The 7520-nt window shown below is 40.2% G+C and overlaps 1 protein-coding gene across 3 annotated transcripts in view; it reads right to left on the reverse strand.

The window, feature by feature from the left end:
- The window catches only part of cpped1 (calcineurin-like phosphoesterase domain containing 1), a 222939-nt gene that overhangs the window by 214902 nt on the left and 517 nt on the right, over positions 1-7520 (reverse strand). The window contains exon 1 of one of the 3 annotated variants that reach the window (XM_041205790.1): positions 7390-7480. The exons of 1 other annotated variant lie outside the window; for it this stretch is intronic. The gene's annotated coding sequence lies outside the window, so the exon portion shown is untranslated. Of the gene's footprint in view, positions 1-6934; positions 7050-7389; positions 7481-7520 lie in introns of those variants that run through there. One more of the 3 variants, XM_041205789.1, reaches the window with a different exon arrangement.

The raw sequence follows: 7520 nt of genomic DNA on the forward strand, positions 1-7520 counted from the left end.
CCTCAATTAACTTCCCTTTTTCTATGGGAGCATTAATTTTATCCTATATTATCATCGCTTCTTGAAGCTTGCCCATAACTAATATTAGGTTTCTTGGTTTAAAGTTACTTTCTTTATCTCTTTCTTCACATTTGAGCAGAGGTTTTACATTGACAACCCTACAGTCATCTGCCACAAACTTCATATCCAAGGATGCTTGAAAAGATTGTAGTCAGAGCCTTTGCTATTCCCTCTCTGGAAGGAAAATACATCAGACCCTAGTGTCTTTTCCGCTTTGGGGTCTACCAATTTTTCCAGCACTACATCTTTATCTACAGCTAACCTAACTAACTCCTGCATCTTTACCTCCTGCAGCATTTCCAGTACCAGACCTCTCTGACAAACTGTAACAAAAAACACACAGTACTTCCACCATTGCTTCATTCTCCACTTATAAAGGAAAATACACTTACTCTTGCAGGATTAGAATCGAATATAAATATGGCTTCTTTATGCAATACACATAGGTTTGCTAAGATTAGTTATAGTACATGAAGTGAATTATGTACAAGGAATAGTTAAAATTGGCAAATTGTAAACATATTAAATGCTAGAAAAATTATTTAAGTGCCTGCATAGCTGTAGTTATTGTCTAGTGAAATATCCAGTGGGTTTATTTTGTTCAAATAATTTAGATTACTTCTTATGTAAAGATTTTCATGTTGTTTCTGGCACTAATCCAGAATCTCAGTTCAATTACAAAATGTCATTAATAAACTTGTCCGGAATAGTTTCAACAGGAACAATTGTAAGAAACCAGTGAAGGAATAATCATTTATGTATATGGAATTTCTAGAAGTTTGATCACAAGACATTCTGACCATTTGACATCTACAAATGTTAATGCATTTTCCTTATAAAAGTTGCCTCCCCCACCACACCCCTCCAAACGGGTGAGTATCTTTGCTCGTGGTTTTCTAACAGCAGCCGTTGTGCAAAAAAGTTCCAAGAAACTCAAAGCTAACCAGGAAAGCAGGTAAACTGAGGGCAGAGTAACCAGAGGTTGGAGGAATTTTGGGGTCAATATTAAACATCCCTCCTCCAACATGATGGTTATGAATGATCAGATAATGCTACTGGAGTTGTTGGTTGAAGGAGGAATGTTGATGCCAGAGGAACCTCCTGTTCTTCTAATAGTACTGCAAGACTGGTTATATTTACCCAAAAAGGGTAATAAGTTGTGGCACGCTGTCTCATTCAAAGAATTCCACCACCGCGCAGCATTCTCTCAGTACTGCACTTAAGTGGCTGCTTAAACCAAGGGCTTATAAACATGGTGGGGTTTGAAATCACAATCATCTGACTCAGAGGCGAGAGCATTAGCAGCTGCCAAGCTGACAACACAGTAACAACAAATAGCAAGTTTCTGAAAACATTCCCTTGTTAAGGGAGAACTATATAGGACAAAATATTGGCCAAACCTTTTCAGCTTGGCTAACGCTATAAAACAAACATACCGATTCTAATTTAATGATAGTAAATGAGAATGATACACCACAATTCTATGCATGGTTCAACTGAATTCCCACAGCAAGGCATAATCCTTACTTGACCAATAAATACTTGTTTGTTTCTCTTCTCACAGTTTGTGGTTTAAGTTAATCAAGTTTTTGTTTATTTCTACAGATGTGACAACAAATTAGCATCACAGAAACTTTACAGTGCAGAAAGATGCCATTCAGCCCATCAAGTCTGCACTGGTTCTCTGAAAGAGCATCCTACCAAGTCCCACTCCCCTGCCTTATCCACGTAACCTTAAACATTTGCTCTTTTCAGGTAGCAGTCCAATTCCCTTTTGAATACCTCGATCGAACCTGCCTCCAACACTCTCTTAGGAAGTTCGTTCCAGACTCCAATTACCCTCTGGGTGAAAAAACTTTTCCTCACCTCACTTTTACTCCTTTTGCCAATTATTTTGAATCTGTTTTCTCTAGTTCTTGATGCTCTCTTGATGGGAACAATTTCTCACTATTTACCCTGTCCATACTTCTCAGGATCTTGAACACCTCTATCTGCCTTCTTTTCTTTAAGGGAAACAGATTCAATCTCTCCAATTTATCCTCATAGCTACAGTTCTTTATCCCTGGAATCATTCTCGTGAATCTCCTCTGTACTCTCTCCAATGCCTTCACATCCTTCCTCAAGTGTGGTGCCCAGAACAGCCTAAGATATTATATGCTTTATTTACTTATTTCTCAACATCCCCTGCCATCTTCAATGACTAATGTACATATATAGCGAGGTCCCTCTGTTCCTGCACCTCCTTTAGAGTTTCTCCCTTTATCTTATACTGTCTCCATATTTTTCCTGCCAAAATTAATCACTGCACGTTTCTCTGCATTGAACTTCATCTGCCACTTGCCTGCCCAATCCATCAATATGTCTACGTCCTTTTGAAGTTCAAAACTATTCTTATCACAGTTAACAACATTTCCAATCTTCGTATCATCTGCAAATTTTGAAATCATGCCCTAAACAGAACAGGGTAGATCATTAATATATATCAGAAAGAACACTGACCCCTGAGGAACTCCACTACAAACCTTCCAATCTGAAAGACAGCCATTTATCACTACTCTTTGTTATTCTTCCTGCTACTGAGCCATTTATTTTTTCCAAGTGCCTACTTTCCCTTTTATTCAATGATCTAGAATTTTGCTCATAAGTCTGTTGTGTGGCACTATATCAAATGCCTTCTGAAAATCCATATACTCCACATCAACAGCATTTCCCTTATCAATCTTCTCTGTTAGCTCCTTAAAAACTCCAGCAAGTTAGTTAAATACGATTTTCCCTTGATGAATCTATGCTGGCTTCCCTTAACTATCCTGCACTTGTCTAATTGACTGTTGACTTTTGTCCCGAACTATAGTTTCTAGAAGTTTCCCTACCACTGAAGTCAAACTGACCGGATTGCAGTTGCCAGCTTTATCCTTGCACCCCTTTTTGAACAACGGTGTAACATTTGCAATTCTCCAGTACTCTGACACCACCCCTGTGTCTAAGGAAGTCTGGAAGATTATCACTCATGCCTCTGCAATTTCCACCCTACTTCCCTCAGTATCCTTAGATGCACCTCGTCCGGTTCTCGTACCTTATCTATTTTAAGTAAAGATAGCCTTTCTAACACCTCCTTCTCAATTGTAAATTCTTCTAGTGTACCAATTACTTCCTCTCCCACCTTGGAGACAGCATCTTCTCCCTTTGCAAAGATAGATTCAAAGTGCTCGTTTAATACCTCCGCTATTTCTTCTGCCTCCATGTGCAAGTCCCATTTTTTTTAATCATTAATATGAAATTCACGAATATGAAAAAGACTAACCAAAGTACCAACATACAATTGATACATGTAGGACAAATCATGACACTGAGAAAAAAATAAATATATTACCATTCTGAGGCTGACTATAACCCACTCATTACTCCAGTCCCTTAGTGGAAACACTTACAGCTCATCGTTGATCTGATATTCCAATTCCACTTTTACAGATGGATCCCAACCGCTCAGAATGATTGTTTGTGAACTAAAGATAACAATCATAAAATCGATGTAACCACAGGTGGTAGCCATACAATTCATCATGCCTGTGTCAGTACTCACTATTCATAAAAGTTTGTTGACTCCACTCCCATTTCCCTGTTCTTTCCCCATATGCTTTTATTTCATTTAAGTAAGAATTATATTAAGTTATTAAAATACAGTAAGTCTTTGCTTTAAGTTGACCGTTTTAAGTCATTTCGATTTAACATTGTGTTTTTAATGAAGCTGGTATTTGCATTTACCGTTGTGGGTTCGCATTAATGTTGTTTCACGCCAGGAGAGATGCAGGGTCACGGAGCCCAATCAGTACCATTTTGGAGAAGCCTCTCCCACTCGCCGACCCTCCAGTTCCAAATCAAGCCTCCTGCTTGCTGCCAACATTCCCACTCGTCACCTCTCAAACTTGTGGCTCACCCCCGTGACCCTGCAACTCAAAAGCCATTCTCACTCCATAGGTTGCATCCTGCGTCTCACTCCTCATCTTCCAAGCCCTCACTCACAGCAAGGGTTCGGGAGAGGGAAGCAGCGAACAGCAGGGTCAGCCAACAGGAGGAGAGGCAGCCAGCAAAAGAGTCAGGGAGCACGACTGACAGGAGTGACAGGGAGTGGGGGGGGCAAGTAGAAATGCTTTGCATGTTTCTTCTATATTTTAAAATATATTTTAATTTAAAAGTTATTTTGTCCACAAATGTAGTAATTTAGCAACAGTATATAATATTTAAACTTACAGGGTATAAAGTTTTAAAGATTTTTTTCTGACAGAAAAGGTCCCTCAGAATTTAACTAAAGCTTTTACATTGGTTGTAATGAGAAATGTGATTCGCTTAATGTTGTTTCATTTGAAGTTGCACTTTTCAGGAATGCAACTACAACGCTAAATGAGGAATTACTGTATCAAATAATATTCTCCCCGGCAATTTTTGCTGCAACCAAGAATGGAATTGTTCTCACATCCCAAAACCACAATAGCTTACTACTCACGGGACTCACATTATTGTAAATTATTTGAATTGTAAGATACAGGGTAGCTTTACAAATATTTATTGGGGGCATTTTATGCACAAAATTGTCTGCTTTTGAAACAAAGAGCACCAAAACACTAAATATGCAACAAATTAAACAAAAGTAATAATAAATTCCAGTGAGGGATGGGCAGAAAGTTCCTCCAATTAAATTGGGAAGTGGGAGCCATTTTTTTTCAGTCCCTGCTCCAAACTCTATTTCTTGGCTACCAATTCCAGCCCCCTCCCTGGCAACAGTCTGAGATTAAACTAGTCTGCTCACAACCTTGAGTCACATTTTATCCCAAGGTGTACTACCAACCTCATATTCATGCAATCACTAAGGCTGCCTATTTCCTCTGTAACATTGCCTGACTTTGCCCTTTTCCGCTCATCTGCTGCTTAAACCCTCATTCATGCCTTTTTTGTTATTCACCCATGGGATGTGGGCTTTGCCCATCCCTAATTGCCCTAGAGAAGGTGTTGATGAGCTGTCTTTTTGAACCGCTGCAGTCCATATGGCATAGATACACACACATTGCTGTTAGGGAGGGAGTTCCAGGATTTTGACCCAGGAACAGCAATTTATTGCCAAGTCAGGATGGTGAGTGGCTTAGAGGGGAACTTCCAGGTAGTGGCGTTCCCATGTATCTGCTGCCTGTGTCCTTCTAGATGGTAGTGGCCGTGGGTTTGGAAGGTGCTGTCTAAGGAGCCTTGGCGAATTCCTGCAGAGCATGTGCTGCATTCCCAACATGACCTTTTGTTATTATGGACTGTGAACTGTCAGTCCAATAAGTTAAAGATGTCATTCCAGAGCATTTGCCTTAGCTGTGTACAAATTTCAATGAATGAGGTGCAATTTGCTGGAACAGGGCATCTCACAGTACACCCAGTTAAGATTTTTCCTGAACTCTTCAGCTTCAAAAACATTTTGCCTGGTAAATTGTTGAAATTGCGAGCCGATCAAGCACAGCAAGGGCAACAGAGCGGCATAGTGCACAATTGTCTATCTCTTTAAATTAATAAAATTAAAGGACTCAGAAATAAATAGGCAAGGCCAGGAAAGAGGGTGACTGAGTGGGTGAATTAAATCACATCATGTATAGAAACAGAAATAAAAAAAGATTGGATTAACAAAGAGAAAAGAGACAGGAAGGAAAGATATTTTTCCAACTTTTTTTTATAAGATGTGTTTTTCATTCTTAAGTAGTTTCCCAGAATGGGAAATACATTTAGACACTGCAGTCAGCAGCTCAGATCATAGCACAGGAGACTGCCATTGGGTCCCTCATGCCTACACTGGCTTTTACAGAAATCGATCCAATTGGATATGAAGTTACCCCATAATCTGCAATTTTTGCTTTAAATATGTGAGGAGTATACATTCAACGCCCTTTTGAAAATTACAACTGATTCTGCTCCCATCGCCTTTCAGGTAGCGTATGGCAGATCATGACAACTCATTAAGTTTAAAGTACTCATTTTCTTTCGGGTTCTTTTGCTATTAGTTATTGGTGCGACCCTCAAGTGTGTTTACTCATGGAATGCAAGTTCCTCCCACCTTCAGTTTGGCCAGTGTCCTCCCGACTATCAGAAGCTCTCACACAACTGCTGCTGGCAGAGGGTCACTGAGGGAGAGGGAGAGGGAAAGGTGGAAGGGATGACGGAGAGATGTTTTCACTGGTTTTAGTAAAAAACTGACAACAGGTGAACAAACTGGTCCCAGCTGAAGTCCGCTGAAAAGTGCAGGTGCCAACAGGTGCAACTGGGAGCCTGATTCCAGTAGAATTACAGTGTTTACCAGTAGAATTAGTGTTCGCCAGTTGAATTACAGTGTTTACCAGTTGAATTACAGTGTTTGCCAGTTGAATTACAGTGTTTGCCAGTTGAATTACAGTGTTTGCCAGTAGAATTACAGTGTTCGCCAGTAGAATTACAGTGTTCGCCAGTTGAATTACAGTGTTCGCCAGTTGAATTACAGTGTTCGCCAGTTGAATTACAGTGTTTACCAATAGAATTAGTGTTCGCCAGTTGAATTACAGTGTTTACCAGTTGAATTAGTGTTTACCAATAGAATTAGTGTTCGCCAGTTGAATTACAGTGTTTACCAGTTGAATTAGTGTTTACCAATAGAATTAGTGTTCGCCAGTTGAATTACAGTGTTTACCAATAGAATTAGTGTTCGCCAGTTGAATTACAGTGTTTACCAGTTGTTGAATTACAGTGTTTACCAGTTGAATTAGTGTTCGCCAGTTGAATTACAGTGTTTACCAATAGAATTAGTGTTTACCAGTTGAATTACAGTGTTTACCAGTTGAATTACAGTGTTTACCAGTAGAATTACAGTGTTTACCAGTAGAATTAGTGTTCGCCAGTAGAATTACAGTGTTCTCCAGTTGGCTCCAGTAGGATCCAGTTATCCCGGTTCAAAACCAGCTCCTGCCAGTTCAACCTTGAACCAATTTTTCCTTCCCAGCAAAACCAAAAAAAAAATAGCGAATCACAACGGGGCGGGGGAAGGGGCGGGGGGGGGGGGTGGGTCCCCAACCTTTAAAACCTATAAACGCAATAAAATCTTTATAAAGTGAAATGCAATAGACATCTGCAGGTGTCAGGTGACCGATGTCACGTGATCAAACCTCCAAACACCTTCTCCCCCAACCCCCCCCCCCCCCCCAAAAAAAAATGTGATTAATTTAAACTTATCAATTCGCGTTAAAGTAAATTTCCCCAACAAGGCTGGCGCACTAAGATGCAGCTATTCGGATGGTCGGACGGGCCGGGACGGACGCTCACTCACTCACTCACAGCTGTTCGCTGACCCACACTCGGCGGGAAGTTTCTGCTCGTCAACAAGTTTGTAGGCCGACGTTTTTATGCCGACTGGCGCCGGTCCTGCCCTCCCTCATATAGAAAAATCATATATAATATATATGTAT

The sequence above is a fragment of the Carcharodon carcharias genome, chromosome 15 (assembly GCF_017639515.1).
Source record: "Carcharodon carcharias isolate sCarCar2 chromosome 15, sCarCar2.pri, whole genome shotgun sequence".
NCBI classification, from domain to species: Eukaryota; Metazoa; Chordata; class Chondrichthyes; order Lamniformes; family Lamnidae; genus Carcharodon; species Carcharodon carcharias.